This window comes from Lissotriton vulgaris, chromosome 5, assembly GCF_964263255.1.
Source record: "Lissotriton vulgaris chromosome 5, aLisVul1.2, whole genome shotgun sequence".
NCBI lineage: Eukaryota > Metazoa > Chordata > Amphibia > Caudata > Salamandridae > Lissotriton > Lissotriton vulgaris.
The window spans coordinates 1,709,041,427-1,709,060,476 of record NC_141693.1 but is presented as its reverse complement, the minus strand read 5'-3'; the positions used below and the strand labels follow the sequence as shown (position 1 = coordinate 1,709,060,476).

Here is a 19,050-nt window from a genome sequence, read left to right as displayed (position 1 = left end):
ACTGGAAGGAGCAAATTATCTCACTCAGTAATGGAGTATGTGAATCATTAAAAAAGATAATATGCTTAAACTATATATTGCAGAGATACTGAAATTAATGTTTATGCTTGTAATTTCGTATATGCATCTGTTACCTAAGCTGATACACAAGAACATGTACACAAACTAAGAATTAGATGCTAAACAGTCAAGCTTTCAGCTTCTAGTGGAGGTAAGCATATCAGTGGTACATTTTCGTAAAATAGGTAATAAGTTCGAAAAAGGTAATCGGAAAGAAAGCCTCAACAAACCGTCATAGTGGGAGAAACCTGAAATTAGCATGTTTTTAGAAATCATTTAAGGAAGGCCTTGGACTTGCCATATAGATTTGGAAATATATATAAAGTTTGGCCAGTGGGTTCAAAAATACATATCAAATAGCAATTTGGAAGGAGCGTGTTAGGGCCTTTAACTACATACAGCAGCAGCCTGACATTTCTAAGTGAATACAATAGGCCGCAGAGTATGGTTAGGTCGAGACTAGCGCAGCGAGCATGGGCTGCTCTATGGGGAGTCCTCTTGGAATCACTCTAGACTTTCTCCAAACTTGTCCGTGTGGTTTTCAACTTCCACACATTCTATTGACCTTTGCGTGTGGCTTTCAAAAATGAAAGCACGCAATTGGCCAAAGGAGGGTGCATGTCTCACCTTTTCTCTAAATGTTCACTCCCATGGCATCCAGATGTCGGGAGCGAGCAGCGGCGTGCAGGGTGCCAGCTGCATTCCTCGTCGTGGGTCAATAAACAGGGCGTGGTCGCTTTCACTTTCCCTGCCGAGCTTGTCTTGCCTTGCCTCAAAAGAAGACCCCACCCACCCCCAACACAGCAACTAGCAGCGATCACCGCGCGCCTTCATTTAGTTATTATCAGCGCCCGTATGTTTTTTTTATACACAGCGTCGAGCACTGCTTGCTGTGCGCCTTTATTTATTATCTGCGGTCCTGGATAGGTGCCTGTAACAAATACCTCCCTGTTTGCTTTGTGTGCTCTCCACTGTACGCCACTACCCTGATGTTTATTCAAAGTAGGACACCTGCACGTGCTCCCAGAGCCTGGAAGGTGCTCAGTCCTCCACAATCACTGGTTAAGCTCTGTCTGAGCTCCAGTATGATAGTTTTTAACTGCTTGTTGCCTCAAATGCAGACCCCTCCCACCTAATACACAGCATCGAGCAGCGCTCTTCTGCACCTTTATTTTATTAAAGACACCTGTATGTTGAATGTTTTTCTTGGCTTGCCTCCAAAGCACACCCCTCCCACCTCCAACACAGCATGGGCGCGCACAGCGGCGTTTTCACTTTGAATTTGTCTGCCTGCAGTGTTGTTGGTTGGATTTCCTCTATAGCAGACCCTTCCCACCTCCAGACACAGCATGACTGTGCGCCTTTATTTGCTTTTGAACAGCCCGCTTTTACTTTACATTTATATGTAAATAGCTTTTCTTGTTTTGGCAGGGGGGCATGGGGGGATAAAGTGATTTGCCCAGAATCACAGGATGTTGAGCCAACAAGGAGGCTCGAGCCTGGTCCCCTCCGCTCCAAAGTTGAGTGCTTTGGCAGTTATGCCACACCTTCTACTTTGTCATATAAACTTTAAAAAAAAACTTGTACGATAATTCAAAGATGTTAAGAGTGTGTGGGCATTCCAATGGGGAATAATGTACTGCATTGCGAAACACTTATAAGGTCCCAAAGGCGAGACCTATTGGCTATGCCTATGCTTGTTTTTGTGTGGGGTCGGGTGGGTCTGGCCAGGCAGGGCGTAAAACATGTGAAACAGAATTATGATACCAGCTGCAATGCATGCTTTGATGGGGTCTGCCTAGATGTAAAGAGGGGGCTCAAGCACGTATGCCTATACCTGTATTGCTCTAAGGACCAAGTGACAATCAAAGTAACAATGATGATCAGTCTACTTTATGTCCATATTGGTACCTTATGACCAGCAACAATGATGTCCAATAGGCAAACCATTCCATTTCCAATTTTGGCCCTGTACAGTCAGCGTCTGCAAGCCATTATGCCTAGTTAGCTTATTATGGTCAGTTTCCAAAATGCAAAGTCAGCATACTCTGGGCACTTTTTATTCTGCAATTACATTAACTAATGTGAATTTCTATTATGATCGGTTTCCCTGTGAAAGCTGCTTTCTAATTCGCCCTGTTACCACATCATCCATTGTCCATAGCTAACACATCATTGACTGATCCCATTACGCTCAGTTAACACAACATGCTATTTTTATTATGCCAGTTAATACAAGGTCAGTTACCATAAAGCTAATGGGGGCTCCTTTTTTATTGTGCCAGTTAGTAAATCACAGCCAGTTTCTATAATAACCCATACCAGAGGTCACTGCAACAATCACAACACCAATCTTCCACTATGCCACTTTTCCCATCCACCCCCAACCCTCTCCCTGTTTGGCACCCACCCGGGAACCCACTTGTTCCTAATTACTATGACGACTTATAAGCCTCTCTTGTTATTCAGTGTTCCATTGCTTCCTAGCTAAGGTTGTTCTATATAAAGCCACGTGCATTTATGCCCAGTTGGCACATTCAGTTTTGTTTTGTTTTTGCATCATGTGTAGTTAGCATTTAACCGATAAATACCATTAAAGTCAATTAGTCTGTCAGTGGCAGTTTCAATATGCTAGAACGCCAAGGCCAGTTTACTTTATATCTAGTTAACATCTTGGAGGTTTCCCATATGCCCAGTTATCCTATCATTGCATGTTTTTATTGCATTCACTTAGCAAACATTTACGTTTACTGCTATATTTGATCAGCACATGGCGCCCAGTATTCAACACACAACCAGTCAGCACAAATTCTTGAAGTACAATTAAATCTAATAACCACAACCTTTATGGCCAGTGCTTGCATCATGAACAGCTTCCATCATGCCTTGTTAGCACATAAAGTACATTATAGCGAATTTCCATTATATCCTGGCCAGTGTCCGATACACACATTGCATAGAGCATGGTGTATTTCCATTATGTCTACTTAGCACCTCACAACATAGTGTTAGTACACAGATTCCTGTATGACCTGTTAGCATATTTTTTTATTAAGCCCACTTACAACAGCCCAATCATTTTCTATAGAGCTTAGTTCAAACATCATTGACACATTCTATTATGCCCAGTTAGGATATCCTTCACAATATAAAATGTCCTAGATTTAGTAATGGAAACTTTTCATTTCTATTAAGCACACAGAGGCGAGGATTACGCTATATCCTTTCTTCACAGCAGCCTCAACAACGAAGAAAATGTCCTTTCCCATAACCCCCAGTCAAAGAATAACATGAATAACCAATCATGGAATACTATCCACGAATATAGTCCACTGTCTCTGTTAATGCCCCCTCTTTCTTTGTGCGATCCTAGTGTCCATTTCAGTTAAGTTCATTCCTGTTAAGACTCATCATTACTTGAAAGAAAGAAACCATCTCCGTAACTCGTCCATTCCGACACCGATATACATCTCAAGGCAAGCAAATAACATCAAATTACATTTCCTCGCCTTCGTGTCCTAAATAGAATTGAAACTTTGTTACTAAATTTCACATTCTATGTCAGGACCGTAGGCGATGATTATGCTAGTTTAAAGCATACTAATGACCAGCGTGGCCATGTTAACCCCTTCGATGCGGATGACGAGCTCAGCTCGTCATCAGCTACGGCGCTCGTATGCTGATGACGAGCTGAGCTCGTCATGTAACGCAGTATTTTCAAAAACACCGCACACAGCGGGAAAAGCAGCCGCAGCGATGCGGTTAAGTACAGGTTTGAAATAAAAAGTCTTGAACGTAGATTTAGACGACCATTCAGCTGCATGCAAAATATCCTCCAAGCTAGTCCTAAGGAAAAAGCCTTAAAAGCCATGACACCTCTAGCTGAGTGTGTGACAAAAACAGATGTATGTCTTTATGTATGACATGTTTCACCTACCTAGCTATAGTAAGGGAAGAAACGGCCTGTATGGCTTGCGTCATAGTGTTCCCCTGATGGGTGAAGTTCCTCAGTGATGGCCTCATAAGCCTTGATGCATGCAACCACATAATTTAGGCGTTTCCTGAAATGCTGAGTATGTTAGCGCACGTTCACATTTCGAGCCCGGCATGAGCATGTTGCCTACACAACATGCCCAAGATGTGTCAGCGCAGTGGCGCTTAAAATAAAATATGCCCCCGATGGAGTGGCCTGCAACGGTGGAACTGCTCAGGACAGGCACTCGCTAGTGCCAGCATGCAGCTCCACTCACCGGGCTGCTATGCAGAGACTCTTCTCGGCGGCCTGCGCAGGGTTCCAATGGGAAGCCCTGCAGGGGCTCCCCCAGCATACGGGAGCCCAGCAGAAACACACCCCTCCTCTCCACTTCACCCGAGCCCCCTCCTGGGACCTGGGACTTCTCAGGACTTCCATCGTGGGGCTCTCCCTTCCTCATGGGAGCCCCGCATGAACGAGCCACACCAGCCTCTTCCGGGCGCGTCACAGGCCTTGCCCACGGCACGGGCAAGGATGCCTGACTTCCTGGTTTCGCCTCCCCGGGCCGCAACAGTGATTTTTAGAAGGCAGAACGTGGAGAATATGTACGGGGTTTGCCTAAATTTTATGCAAGTTTCCATGACTCTGATTGACCTAAGACATGCACTGTGACAGGTACGCGCGTGTCACTCCTTCTCCATACGGTCTATTTAAGCCGCATTAATTAACACTCCTGGCTCACTTTGACAAACGGAGAGAGACTACGGAGCGGCGGTAAGCCTTTGTGATGCTTATTTGTTTTAGATCCCCAGATGGGTTCATCTAAATGTGTAACCTGCTTTTGAGTATAGGCACTCGTTTGTTTTTTTAACCAAGCCGGTGTGGGGCACTAGAACATAAAATCAACCTGGCAATGCTTGCGCACTTTACAAAAAGGCGTCCAATAATCCAGATTGCAAGTCCATCTCCTAACCCCCAATTCTCTGAGGCTGACGCCCTCCTCGCGTCCTGGCTTGATTCTGGTGAAGGTATGTCTCTCGTACCTTTCATGGGCTCCGATCTTCCCTGTTGAGGCCAGCCAAGCAGACTGGTAGCACGTGCATGGGTTTGGCACGGCAGTCTGCTAGGTGACTTAAATCAACACTTGTTTGAAGTCTGCAGGAACTTGGCACCAAGTCTGTTGTTTATGTGCACGATTTGCTCGACTTGAGGTATCGAGCGGCGGAGCTCTCACTGTTTCACTTGTGTCCTGTGTGGAAAGCAAGAACGGTTATAAAATTTAGCAGATGGCTTAAACTTTCATAACGCTTCTTCCTTTTGGTTTTTCCATGTCCCCCCTTTCTCTAATGTTTAATGTTCAAGGATTTCTAGAGCGCATGGCTGCCCGTAAGCGTCCCAGCGCTAATGATAGAAACAAGCAAAAGCAGAGGGGGGAGAGTTACGGGAACAGCCAGGTCTTCAGAAGTTTACGGAAAGGGAGGAGATTGGGTTGAGCACGCAAATCCAGTGGGAGGGAGTTCCACAGTTTGGAGGCGTTGTACGAGAACCGCCGGCCTCCAGATCGAGCCCTCTTGATCCTGGGCGTCAGGGCCAGATGGAGGTTAGTGGATCGGAGGGTTCTGTTGGTAGTATAGGGAACGATGGGATCTTTGAGGATAGGTGGGGCCTTACCATGTAGTATCTTGTGGGTTAGACAGAGGGCCTTGAAATGCACTCTTTCCAGTACTGGCCAATGCAATGCCCTAAGGGCCAGTTTGGCCGAACAGCGGTTGTTGGTGTCTGTAAGGATCCGAGCAGCAGTGTTTTGCACTACCTGGAGTTTGGCTGTCACTTTCTTAGGCGCGCCGAGATAGAGGGCCTTTCCATAGTCCAATCTGGACAATATTAGGCCCTGGAGTAGGAGCTTCCTAGACTGGAAAGGGAGTAACCAAAGGATTTTACGGGAGGTGCGGAGGAGGCCAGAACAGGCTCCGGCCGTTTTCCTTGCTTTGGTGTTCAGGGTAAGCTCTTGATCCAGCCAAATCCCCAGGCTTTTGATGTCAGATTTAAGAGTAGGAGGCGGGCCCATGCAGGGGGGGCCACAAGGTCTCTGGGCGGAAATGGGACTGGTTGCCCATCACCAATATCTCTGTCTTATCGCTGTTCAGTTTTAAGTGAGACCTGTCCATCCAGCTGACTATGTCTCCAAGGCAGGAATGCAGATCGATGGTGGGATTGTCCTGATGGCTTAGTGATACTAAAAGTTGGGTATCATCTGCATATGTCAGTAGTTTGTTTCCATAAGGGTTAACAATTTTTTCAAGGGGAGACATGTACATGTTGAAGAGCGTAGGGCTCAGGGAAGAGCCCTGAGGCACTCCGCAGTGTATAGGGGTCACTTCAGAGATGTGGTTACCCTCAGCCACCTGGAAGGAGCGGCTGTGCAGAAAGGATTTTAGCCAGGTCAGGGCAAGCCCTGAAATACCCAGATCCCTGAGCCGTTGGACCAACGTACGATGGTTAACGGTATCGAAGGCCGCACTTAGATCCAGGAGTATCACTGCCACTGATCCTCATGCATCGATGATCTTCCTGGCCTCTTCGACTACCGCCACCATCGCAGTCTCGGTGCCCTGGCCCGGACGAAAGCCTGTCTGTGAGGGTTTGAGCAGTTCACTGGATTCAAGATAGTTGGACAACTGGCTGTTATGAATTTTTCTGTCATCTTGCTGATACTTGGCAGAAGGGAAATCGGCCTAAAGTTGGTCAAGTTTAGGGGGTTAAGGTTGTTTTTTTAATAAGGCCTTAACCACAGCCTTCTTCCAGCTAGGGGGAACCATTCCCTTCGATAGAGAGGAGTTAATCACATTCACCATCGGGGCGAGAATGGTGGGTGCAGCAAGTTTTAAGATCTTAACAGGGGCTGGGTCAAGCGGGGAGCCACTCTTAATTAACTGTAAAATAGGAGACAGGGTGTCCTCGCTAATAGGGAGAAATGTGTCCAGTCCGATATTAAGATTCTGCGACTGTGTCGAACACGGGTTGGGTAGGTCCGCAGTATGGTGAGGGGGGAGTTGATTCAGAATATTTTGGATCTTTTGATCAAAAAATGTTGCTAGCTCGTTACAGCGGTTGTCCGCGAGATCACCAGGGCGTGTAGGCTCCGGGGGCTTTAAAAGCTTTTTCACGATTTGAAAAGTTTCTCTTGACGAGCTAGAGGCAGTTCGGATTTTTTTTCCGAAGAAGACAGCTTGCGCGGCTTTAAGGGTTTTTTTGTAGTTGAGGATTGTGAGTTTATAACCCCTCTTCCTATGAGGGTCATAGTCCTTCCTCTTTCAGACTTTTTACAAAGTTTTTTCAAGAGGCGGACCTCCTGCGTGAACCAGGGCAGGGTGGTTTTTGCCGTGGTTTAAGGTAGAGTATTTTGGAGAGGACGGAATTCAGAGAGTTTTTAATCCATGAGGAAAGTTTGACGTCCGCGACTGCGGGGTCTGCCTCATAGTTTGGCTGGGAGTGTTCCAGGGCATGCTTCCATTTGGCCGTGTCCAATTTAGACAAAGGGCGTGAGGGTCTACCGGGAGCTTGTCTGGGAAGTGGAGTGGTCGGGATCCACCAGCTAAACAGAATTAGCAAGTGGTCGGTCTACGGTATCGGGATTGGTACTCCCACTTTAAGGTCCCGGATGTTTGAAAAGATGTGATCCAACAGATGCCCCAGTGCGTGTGTGGGTTTCTCGTTCCCCAGATAAAGCTGTTGAGTTGCTAAATCTAGTAGCAGTTCCGAAGCTGTACTGTCATTTCTACTGACAAAGTGAATATTTAGGTCCCCTAGAATCATAAGATTGGGCAGGGTACTGGCCAGGGCCATGGACGTTTCCAGAAGAGAGCTGCAGAACTGTCCCATGGTGCCTGGGGGAAGGTAAATGAGAACTCCTGAGAGAGATTTACATAGGGACACTTGGATGGTGAAGTGAACATTTTCGCAGTCAGAGAGAGGGCTGCCGTGGAGCCGACACGAAAGGTGGTCTCTATGGATTATGGCTATCCCTCCTCCCCTTCTCTTCACTCGATCCAAGTGTTGTATGAGATAGCCTTGGGGCAGCGCCTGGACAATCTCCGGATCGAAATCTAATGAGAGCCATGTCTCTGTTAGGAACAAAATCTCAAGTTGTTGTTCCTCTAAGAGCATATGGATTTCCTGCGTGTGCTTAGGCAGGGATCGACAATTTACCATGGCCATATTAATGACAGTCTGGACAGAATGACCGGTCTTTGGAGAGGATCATTTATATGTACAGTGAAGACGGTGGTAACGAGGACCACCGACTCAAATAGAGTGGGAACAGAGGGACATAGGGGGCTGGGTCATTTGGAGTAGGAGTTCCCTGGAGTATGTTATAGACTTACGGGGGTGTAGGACCGAGGTACTGGGCCCAGGGCCCGGCGAGGCGCGGACGGACGCAGACGGGTTTACCTCTGGCGCACCTCCGGCGTGCCATCGTCACGCCCGCTGCGCTCGTCCGCTGAGCGTACGAGGTATAGAAGGCATTTTGTAGTGGGAGGGCCAAATCGTTCGCACCACTAGAGCGCTGACCGTTCTTCCCCCAAGATGGCGCCTGAGCAGGAAATGCTCGGTTGCCTGATCCCGCGGTCCAGGAGCCCCAAATCGGCGACCTGAGAACCCGTGGACCCTCGTGAGGAGCGCGTGGAGGGTAGAAGTAAGTACGGTGAATTTACAACATGTGTCCAAAATCACACAATGTTCCACAAGTAAATTTTAAAAACAACGAAGTGACACAGAAACAAGTTTCACAAGTTTAAAAAATATTCTGCCTCTGACTCCCGGCTTCCGCCTGAAGAGTCGCAAGTTCTATCAGTGAGCAGATGCTTTTGCCGGTGCTATATGTAGTGGGAGGGCCAAATCGCTCGCACCACTGGAGCGCTGACCGTTCCTCCCCCAAGATGGCACCTGAGCAGGAAATGCTCGGTTGCCTAATCCCGCGGTCCAGGAGCCCCAAATCGGCCACCTGAGAGCGCGTGGACCCTCGTGAGGAGCGAGTGGAGGGTATAAGTAAGTACAGTGAATTCACAACATGTGTCCAAAATCACACAATGTTCCACAAGTAAATTTTAAAAACAACGAAGTGACACAGAAACAAGTTTCAAAAATATTCTAATGAGAACAGATAGGAAAACAAGCATTTGCAATGCAATAGGTCTTGCATTTGCGAGAGTTTGAGCTGTTGGCATTGTAAATGACAATGCCTTTTATTTGCGTGTTGGTTTTTAAAACATAAATAAAAGGCATTGGCATTGACAGTGCCAATCGCTAAAACTCTCGCAAATGCGAGACCTATTGCATTGCAAATGCTCGTTTTCTCTGTTGTTGAGGCTCTTGTGAATAAAGTGAAGAAAGGATGTAGCATAACCCTTGCCTCTGGTGCTGACGTAAAATCATTAGGATCAATAGGCACAGCATCATCAGCAGGTTTAAATTATGTTGAACATGTACACAATGGCCAACTTCCTTTATGCACAATTAGCTCAACTATTAGGGTTTCCATTACACCTATTTAGCACACTGGAGACAGTTTGTATTCGCATTTTAGCAATGTGCACTGTTAACACATTGTGACAAATTTTCCTTGTATCCATTTAGTACACCATGACCAGATTTCATTAGGCACTGCTAGCACATTATAACCAGTTCCACAGGCAGTTTTCATTCCGACCAGTTAGCTTGTCCGAATATTCATTTTGAACATAATAACCAGTTTCCATAATGTCCACATAGAATATCATTGTTTCAATTATATTGAGTTATCACATCTGTCTAGCTTTCAAAGTTGCCAGTAAACATGTGTGGGCACGGGAAACACTAACATTGTACACAGCAAAATGACACCTCAATAATATGCCCTCAAGTGGATGAATCAGAGACTGTGTTAAATGTCAATTTCTTGGAGCAATGTGTCCCTGAGCTAGGCACCACACAACCTATCAAAATACAGTCAATTAAGTAAGGACAGACTTAATAAGTGAATTCTAGAATAGAAATTTAGGAGAGATTTATTACAAAAAAAGTACTGAAATTATAAATGCATATATAATAAGTCATTGACATGAAGGCTCTCATTAATAGGGCAATACAAAAAAATAGGCAAAGTCAAAAGTTATTTTAAGTTATTCTAAGTCCCAAATGAGCAGCAAAATGAATAACAAATCAGAGAGCATCCCAAGTAGCACCCAAGAGATTTAGGAAAGTCTCTGGCTCATCCCCACATTTGAGAGCTCACACAGGAACCCTTCCCATTGAACATAACTAAAACTGCAAATTCATCATGATGTGAGCAAAAAAGTTATAATTTCAGAAAATCAGAGCACAGTTTCACTAAACATTTAAGCCATTGTCTTTGATGGCCCTGTTCATCTTCTCCACAATGACAAATGATTGAGGGTGATAACTGCAGTGATACTTCATATCAATCTGCAGAGATATACAAATCAATTTAGGGATCTCATTTTTAAAATGAGTTCCCTAGTTTGTCTCAATAGAGGATGGCGGACCAAAACGCAGAAACAATTCCCTTAGCTAGAGCTTGACAAGTGTCATACTATCAAATCTACGGGTAGGCTAAACCTCAACCCCTTTTAAAAACAAGTAGATGATCACAAGAATATATTTAAGATATGCTGTTATAAACTGGCATCTCAATGAAGTCTGCTTGATGTCAGGTAAATGGGCCCTCTGATTTACCGATGTGATTCATAAGAACAATGGTTCTCTGTCCCTCATTATTTCTCTGACAAATGATACACCTCTGACACAGTTCTTCAGCAACATTTCTAAACGTACTATTGAACCAGTACTTTTTAAAAGTCCTGGTCATTGAGTCCTTTCCTACATGTGTCTGGCCTTGTAAATAAAGAGTCATTGAATGTAACACTGAGTCAGGCAAGACATACTTATACTGAGGAATAATCTGAAACTTTTCTTACAACCCAACACTTCCAAATTCTGGTTTTCTTTCTTGGTACCTCCTATAGATCCCTCAATGTATCTAATGAGGTCTATATTGAATTCACCAAGAAATAATTTACATTATTTACATTCCTAACATAGATATCACATGATTCATTTTGTTCTGATTCTTGTATTGTAATTTGATCTCACATTTGCATTCTCCAGTACACCATTTTTTGCTTTGCCGCGTAGTGAGCATATTTATTCCTAATGTGGCCATGTCATCATATCTCTCAGTCCTTATATTGATTTCAAAAGATGAAGAATATAGGTTTCATTGTGGAACTGCCCAAAAATCCAACCATACTGGAGAGGGATGGTACAAGTTTTGGCCCGGATAACAAGCCTCAATGTGCCGCTGGAGCCTCGGTCCTGAGCATAAAGAGTTAAGAGATACGGCCCAAATATCAGAGGATATGGTTAAAGTTTGCTGCCGAGGTTGCTAACAGAAACATAGCAATGGCCTGCAGAGTGAATCAACCTCAATGCGTAGCGGACTGGACACCAATTTGGACTGGTGCCAACCAGGCAGAGCGGGTGGTATACCAGAGTCGGGGCTGCCTGAGGAAATGGAAGAAAGTTTGGGATCAATAGTGCATCTTGAGGATAGAAAGTGGTTACCCCAAAAGGGTGAGCGATACTCTGGGGGTTTGACTCAAAGCACATATTGGAGATTACCATACTGTGATAATTCTACAAATGTCTGGTGTAAATTTCCACCTGATCCTAACAGCTGTTGTGAATGTACTGTGCCTTTTTAGGTCGAGCCTATAGAGGCAGCGCGCATATGCTGCTCGCTTTGTGATGCTTGCAGTAATGGAGGATGGAGTGGACGCTCCGCCCACTCTCCACCCATGTGTTTAATTGGCTCGTGTCATTGTCTTTTGTAAATGCTGACTTCTGTTTGAGTATGAGGCTTGTTAGTCCCTGCTTATCATGTCCATGTCGTCATTTGTACCCTCCCATGGCTACTGGCTCCTTTACTTCGAGTGTTACACCGTACGGTATGTCATATTTAGACTGTGAGCACTACTTTGTACTGCCTTCTCGCCCCCTTCTTCCCCTTCCCTCCTCCCGCACTCCCATTGTCTGTGCTACCCCCAACCCTCTTGTTGTCCTTGAAGCAATGCAATAGGTCTTGGGTAAATGTGAGTCCTATTGCATTGCAAATGCTTGTTTTTTGTGTGATTCCGCTTATATTAATAATGAAGTATGTTGTTATACACTGAGCAACTGCTTAATAAAAACATTTCCCTAAAAAAAGACAACATAGGTGCCATGCCTAACGGAGTACCAGAGTATGTCATAAAACCTCAGTGACCACACCTCCCCAAAATCATGTACCACTCAAAACCCATACGGGCTGTCTGTGTAAATCATTACATTCAATTAGTCTGCAAGGCAACAAACTCTTGTCAGTGAAATCAACTCTGCTACTTGTATTGAATTTATGTTAGGCATGTTTGATGCTCAGGGATTTCAGAAATGGAACATGCTGCAAAGGCAGCATTTAGTGTTTAGAGATGTTTCTCAAACAAGATCTATCCACAGTAAAAATCAGATCACCCACTTCAAGAGGAGCATCTTTGCTATCTCGTCATGGCTTCGGACATAATTCAATGACACTGATACAGTTGTGTTCTAGCTCACTGTTATTGCTGTTTCCACTGCCATCTGAAGCGGGAAACAATGTTGCAGGGTTCAATGAATAACACCTTATGATCAAGATGTGCGCAGCTGCCAGCATGACTTGTTTATTTTTCATAAGGCTGCTGTTGGTCATGAGCTGAGTTCTTGTATGAGTCAGCGAAATTTCAACTGAATGAGCAACAACTTTAATCAGCGTATGTCCCATTACAATCCCTTGATTTTGCTAAATTGGAATGCAAACAGCTGCAACAGATTTCAGACAGCCAGGTAGAGCTGCTGCTAATGAATCTAAAAGTAAAATAGACCACAGGTCGCATTACCCCTCCATGTTTTTGGGTCAAAACTGAATATGAGCACCCACAGTTTTAGTGACAATAGCTAAAAACTCTTTGTCATAATCAGGCATTCTGAGGGCAGATGCATTACAAAAATGTTCTCTAAATTTCCAGAAGACCTTCATGCATTTGTCATTAAATGGTACCCGATCTTTAATATCACTTTGAGTTAGCTTTATTAAACGCTTCACTGTCATGGAAAAGTTTAAAATCAACCGACAACAGTAGCCAACTATTCCCAGGACATCCTCACCTCCCTCTGGGCGGTTGGAGGATTCATCTTCAAGATTGCAGAAATGCGTTCTCTTGAGACTTTCCCACCTCCTTTTTAGATCTCGCCTGAGCCAGCGCATGCGCTGCAAGCATTTAGTATAGGGGTTTTCAAAGTGCTACCAGACCTTGCTGGCATTCACGCGAGCGTGCACGCAGCCGCAATCTGCCTTCCTTCTAGCGCGATCACTGCTGCGCGCGCACCACTCGCGTGCTTCCCACAGAGCGTGTCCTCGCGATTACTTTCGCATTGATCGCGATCACTTTCGCTTTCACGGCCGCACTTTTACAGCAGCGCAGCCAATGCTTGTAATTTTGGTGGCGAGTACAGCCGGGACAGAAGTCTATTTACACCTGTGCATCCACCTCCTCCTCAGTCCTCACGCCTCCGATCTCTTCAGCTGCTTCCCTGGAACGGTCTAAGGGGCGGGGCTCCTCCTTTGCTCACAAACTCTACATCCCCTGCCCGGAACTCCATTCTGGAGTGGAGTATACCTCTGTGGCCATCCACTTTTGAAAACAACAAACAACGTGGCTACTTCAAGTTCTCAAACCAGTAAGGATCGTGATTCTGCTTAACAGTAGGTAAGGGGGTATCTACCGACTTTCATTGTGCTGTGGTCTTCACCAGTGTGCAGTGTTATTGCAGCTTTTTACGTGTTTCATTGAATCGGACAGGTACTGTTCATGGTTGGTATTACACATAGTGCCGTGACGGGAACTGTGCGCTATCACGAGCAGCACCATCTCCAGTCTATGCTCTGGGGTATCAATGCTCTAGAAGCCGTTTCGTGTTCCTAGGTGCATGAACTAGTGTCGTATCCAGTCGTTTGCTATGCATTTTGTGACTTGTGGGCTTGATTTCATAACGTGATAAACAGATCTACAGTTCCAGAGAAGAAGGGGCGCTGGGATAAGAGGTGTCGGTGAGGTAGTGGGCTGCACCACCCTATGAATAATCTGGAATGCGTTTAAAAGGAAAATGAGCAAAAAATATATGCCTTTCAATTTGATGTTTTTCTCTAGAGGTCACAGATCGCCTTCCCCACTAACAAATTGTTGCTTATTCATTTTAACATGGATCTATATTTACTTTCCCTTTCTCACTTTTGCCTGTAGATCCTAACTACAGTCAGGCGTGCTTACAGGACGTGTGAAACTAGACTGCACTGCCTCAATTGTTTTTTTGAATACTTGTAAATGAAGTTTACAAGTATTTCAAAATACACCAGCAGCAGGAAAAGTTCAAATGAGGTATGCTTTTTCAATATTTAGAGTGCAATTTAAATTACGATTTTAGGGAAGCGGAAGCATACCATGACACTTCACTAGTGTGATCCCCAAATGGCAAATGTGTGCTGAAAGTCCTGATTTTCACATATATTATTGTTGACACGCATTGTAAGTTCCGCAGGAACACAGCATCGATTTTGCATTTTACTTATGTCAGTTACAAGGTAAAACTATGTCACAGCAATGCATTAAACCCACATCTCTAATGATCAGCAATATTCAAGTGGTAAAGGCGTAGATAACAAGCATTGGCATAGCAAATAGTTCTCGCCTTTGAGACCTTGTAAGTGTTTAGCCATGCAACAGTTGATGTTGTTGCACCAAGGATATTGAGCTGGATAACTAAACACTTATAAGGTCTCCTAGGCGAGACCTATTGGCTATGCCAATGCTTGTTTAATGTGATATTCCCCACTCCTTTTGAACTCTCCCCTGGCGTTAGCAGCGCACAGTGCTGATCTCGCCACGCGAGCTCCTTTTGTAATCGATCCAGCCAAAGCTAAATATGCACGAGTACCGATGGACAAAGATGCGCACGCGCACGCCTATGTGGACAGGCCGACACCACTTTGTTTAAACTGAATGCAGCTTATTGAGCTAATGCAATCCGCTAGTTTGTAGTTATATTTACCACCGCTATTTTGTTTAAATTGCAGCCCAGAGTTTACTTGAATGCAGCCCACTGAGCTGATGCACACCGCTAGTTTGTGTTATATTTACTGACGCTATTTTGTTTAAATTGCAGCCCAGAGTTTACTTGAATGCAGCCCACTGAGCTGATGCACGCAGCTAGTTTGTTGTTATATTTACTACAAACGTAGCACAAGAGCATTAAAGGGCTTTACACGAGAAGCGCAAGCTGGACAATAAAGCATACTTTTTTGTATCTTTATGGCTTGGGGAGATAAAATCTCAGCGTTGGCTCAACATCCTGTGCTTCTGGGCAACTTACTTAATGCCCCTGAGCCATAAAAACAAAAAGTATGCTTTCCTTTTGTGTAAAACTTCTGCTTCTCATTTAAAACACTTTAATGTCCTCGGGCCAAGTTTGTTCTATAAAACTGTCAAAAATACCGATTACGCTATGGACTGCACATATCAATCGAACTTGGTCGAAGGGCACTACAGTGCTTTACATTGCAGAAGAAAATAATTACATTTTAAAGACCTGCCTCAAAGCGCTGCCCACAAACAGGCCCTTACCAGACCCACCCTAATCAATTTGGTGAATACCAATAAACCTCTTCTTCACTTTTAAGCACTCAGATGCTTTGTGTAAACACTGTGAAAAGTCATGTCTTAATATTCTGCTTAAGTCAGCTTAAACAATCAGAAGATTCAGTACTATTTTAAAGGTATTTTCCTTGCATTTTATGGCATCCGAAATACCGCCATCTGTTTCTGCTTTATCGTGTTTCCTCAGGCTCTTCGATTAATGGGCTCACCCTGCAAAGCACGGCCCTCGGAAAGAACACTGAAATGGCCAATTTCCTCGCACCGCATTATACATAGGAGCTGCAACTTTTCTTCATTGAATTCACGCCTGCCTTGATCTGCGCCGCACTATCAACCCTTGGATATAGCAGAGATGGCCTCTGGACAGTTAGCACCGAGGGCTCCTAACGTTGGTGAGTGAAGGCGGAAAGCGGAAGTTGGTGAGGGGCTTGCACAAACAACAAGCATTTGCAATGCAATAGGTCTTGCATTTATGCGAGTTTGAGCTATTGGCATTTTAAATGACACTGCGTTTTAGTTATGCTTCAAAAACCAAAAGATAAATAAAAGGCATGGTCATTTACAATGCCAATAACTCAAACACGCATAAATGCGAGACCTGTTGCATTGCAAATGCTTGTTTAATGTGATGTCAAAAATTATTAACTTCTTTCTTACAGTACTGCATCTTTGTAGGTGAGACCTTGTGATCATTGTCAGCAAGATGGTTAAAAAATGTAACTGTATCTAGTTAACAGTAGTCCTTGATACTATAAGCAGGTCATCAGTGTGTTGGACCATGACTGACTCACAAGGTAACTGCAAATTCTCCAACTCTTTCTTTAGAATCTGCCTAAAAATTGACAGAATTTCAGTATACGCCTGTGAAATTCGACCTCAAATAGAGACTTTATTTGCCAAACATATTTGAAAATCCTCATGGAGAGGAATGGAGAAGAACACTTGGAATAAGTCAAGGACTGAATACCATTTGCTCTATTATTGATTTCCCATACGCCTTTTTTATTGCCCATCACCGGAGAGGTGCAAGGACCACCAACACCTCTTGAGGACTCTGTTCTATCATTTTTTCTTTGCTGAGCTTCATTCCTTCTTCTGCTTGTTTTGACAGTCTATGTTGCCTAGTAAAAGCAGCACTGGTTTTTACCTGAATCCTGACATATTTTGCACTTTTTATCAATCCTATTTCTTTACTTGTGAAATCATATACCTCTTCTTTGACCGCATGTCTTAAATCTAGAGGCAGCTGAAATTCAGTAAGAACTAGGAGCAACTGAACTCTTGTTTGTATTGTAACTTGATTTTAACCTCACTTCGCTGCGGATGATATTTTCCTTCTGTGCTGGGCCCCTATGATAATGGGTGTGGTCGTGACAGAACCATTCCATCATCAGCACAGCTCAACCGTGACTGATGACGGAATGGTTCCGTCACCAGCATCGAAGGGGTTAAAAACGGAATTCGTATCGCGAGTTTCAGCGGCACACAATTCTCTGTGCAGTAAATCACGCAATTCATCTTGCAAAGTAAGTCTGACAACCTAAAACCACTCAAATCACATAATATGAATTATGGTTATCCTTTATGTACTCTACTTCCACTGTAAATCCGGCATAACCTGATTAACAATCTATTTACTGCTGATGCTTACAACTTGGATTTCTCTTCCAGGGGCAGATTTGGGATCTCCACAGAAAAAACTGTACAGCGGGTAGCACCAGTATCAATAATAAATAATACAGGGTAGCCATTCATGACCTTGGTCTACCTCTAGAAGTGTACCAAGTATGCAATCCTCCTCCCCCCTCAGGCACCGTCATTGTGAATTAGTTTCTGATGAAAACTGAGGAAAATCCTTATTCAGAATCAATGGATGCTGCCGGTACCTTGGATTATACTGAATCTTAAATCTCATGTTTTGTTGTATCACTGAAGCTATGGTCATGGTCATAGGGAACTGTCCTTGACTTTGTATATTTTGCCCAGGATCTGGTTGGGCAGCGGTAACCAACTGTATCTGCATCCGATTTGTGTTTTGATGCAGCAGAAAAAGAAAATAATTTTGTAATCGTTATGGATTTTGACCACCCTCGCATTTCCAGTGTCTAATTTTGCAATAGAAATGACAAGCAGTGCTCTACTTCAACAACTTAATATTTTAATTCACTCATGACTTATTCACATTCGCTCCACCACGACGCTGTATCTGCACCATCTCATTTCCCTTTATGACATTTTGCATCCCTTGCACTGCACTTCAAGATGTCGTCGATACTCTTATTCTGACAGCACCTCATACTCTGCTAAATATGAGAACTAAGCTCCGGACACAAATCTAGAAGGAAAGCTGACACATATTCGCAAGCACCTTCTTTCTCTGGTTCTTCAACCCCACTTTATTACTATTAATCTGCACAATCATTCCATAATAAGTGTACACTAGTTCAAATCCTCTATGGTACCCTTCTTTTCTGATGCTTTATTGCCACTCTATATTTGTCAGCAACCATTTCAGATGGAGCATTCTTAGGCGCAACTCTAGCTGGTTCCTTGTCCAGCCATGCAACAGCACCCTTACACTTTGACCATAAATCACTCCGAACAACAATCTCAAATAACGTTTCTAAATCAATCCCAACAATTTTTCCAAAACGTCACCAATTCATAAACCTCTTTGTACCATTTGTCAGGTTTCTCTTAATTTTGGAAAATGTGTTGTAAGGGCATAAATATTACTCCTACTCCAGAAGACATGTACATAATTCCCTCCATGCACTTCTCTAGAAGGAAATTCTGTTACTGTCTCTTGTTGAAAATCACTCACAACCAGGTTTGCTTTCTTCGCCACCTCTGTACCTGTCTTTTAGTAGTAACTTTCTTTATTTCACTTTTGTCTGTACTCCATCCAGTGTCTCCAGTCTTAAATATTCTCTAAAAAGCCCCTAATGTGATTTCGCAAAGTCGCTATCTCTTCTTTGCTCAAATATGTTATATCATTTCTCTGTACATTTCTAATTCTATTGATATTAACCTCACAGTTGTCAGCTAATTCCTCAAGTTTATCATGTGCTTTATTCACACTTTGCTGCTTTTCTGATCAGGTTTCTCATTTCATCTACATTATACGAAATTAGTCTTTTTAAATCAACAATTCCCTGTAAAAGGTCCCCAAGTTCAATATTTACTAGCCCAATTTTTATCTCCAGCACTCTAGGAAGTACAACAAATTCC

The 19,050-nt window shown here is 43.9% G+C and overlaps 1 protein-coding gene across 2 annotated transcripts in view; it reads right to left on the bottom strand.

Annotated features, from left to right (window-relative positions):
* The window catches only part of GJC1 (gap junction protein gamma 1), a 230,370-nt gene that overhangs the window by 22,405 nt on the left and 188,915 nt on the right, over nucleotides 1-19,050 (bottom strand). The window lies entirely within an intron of this gene.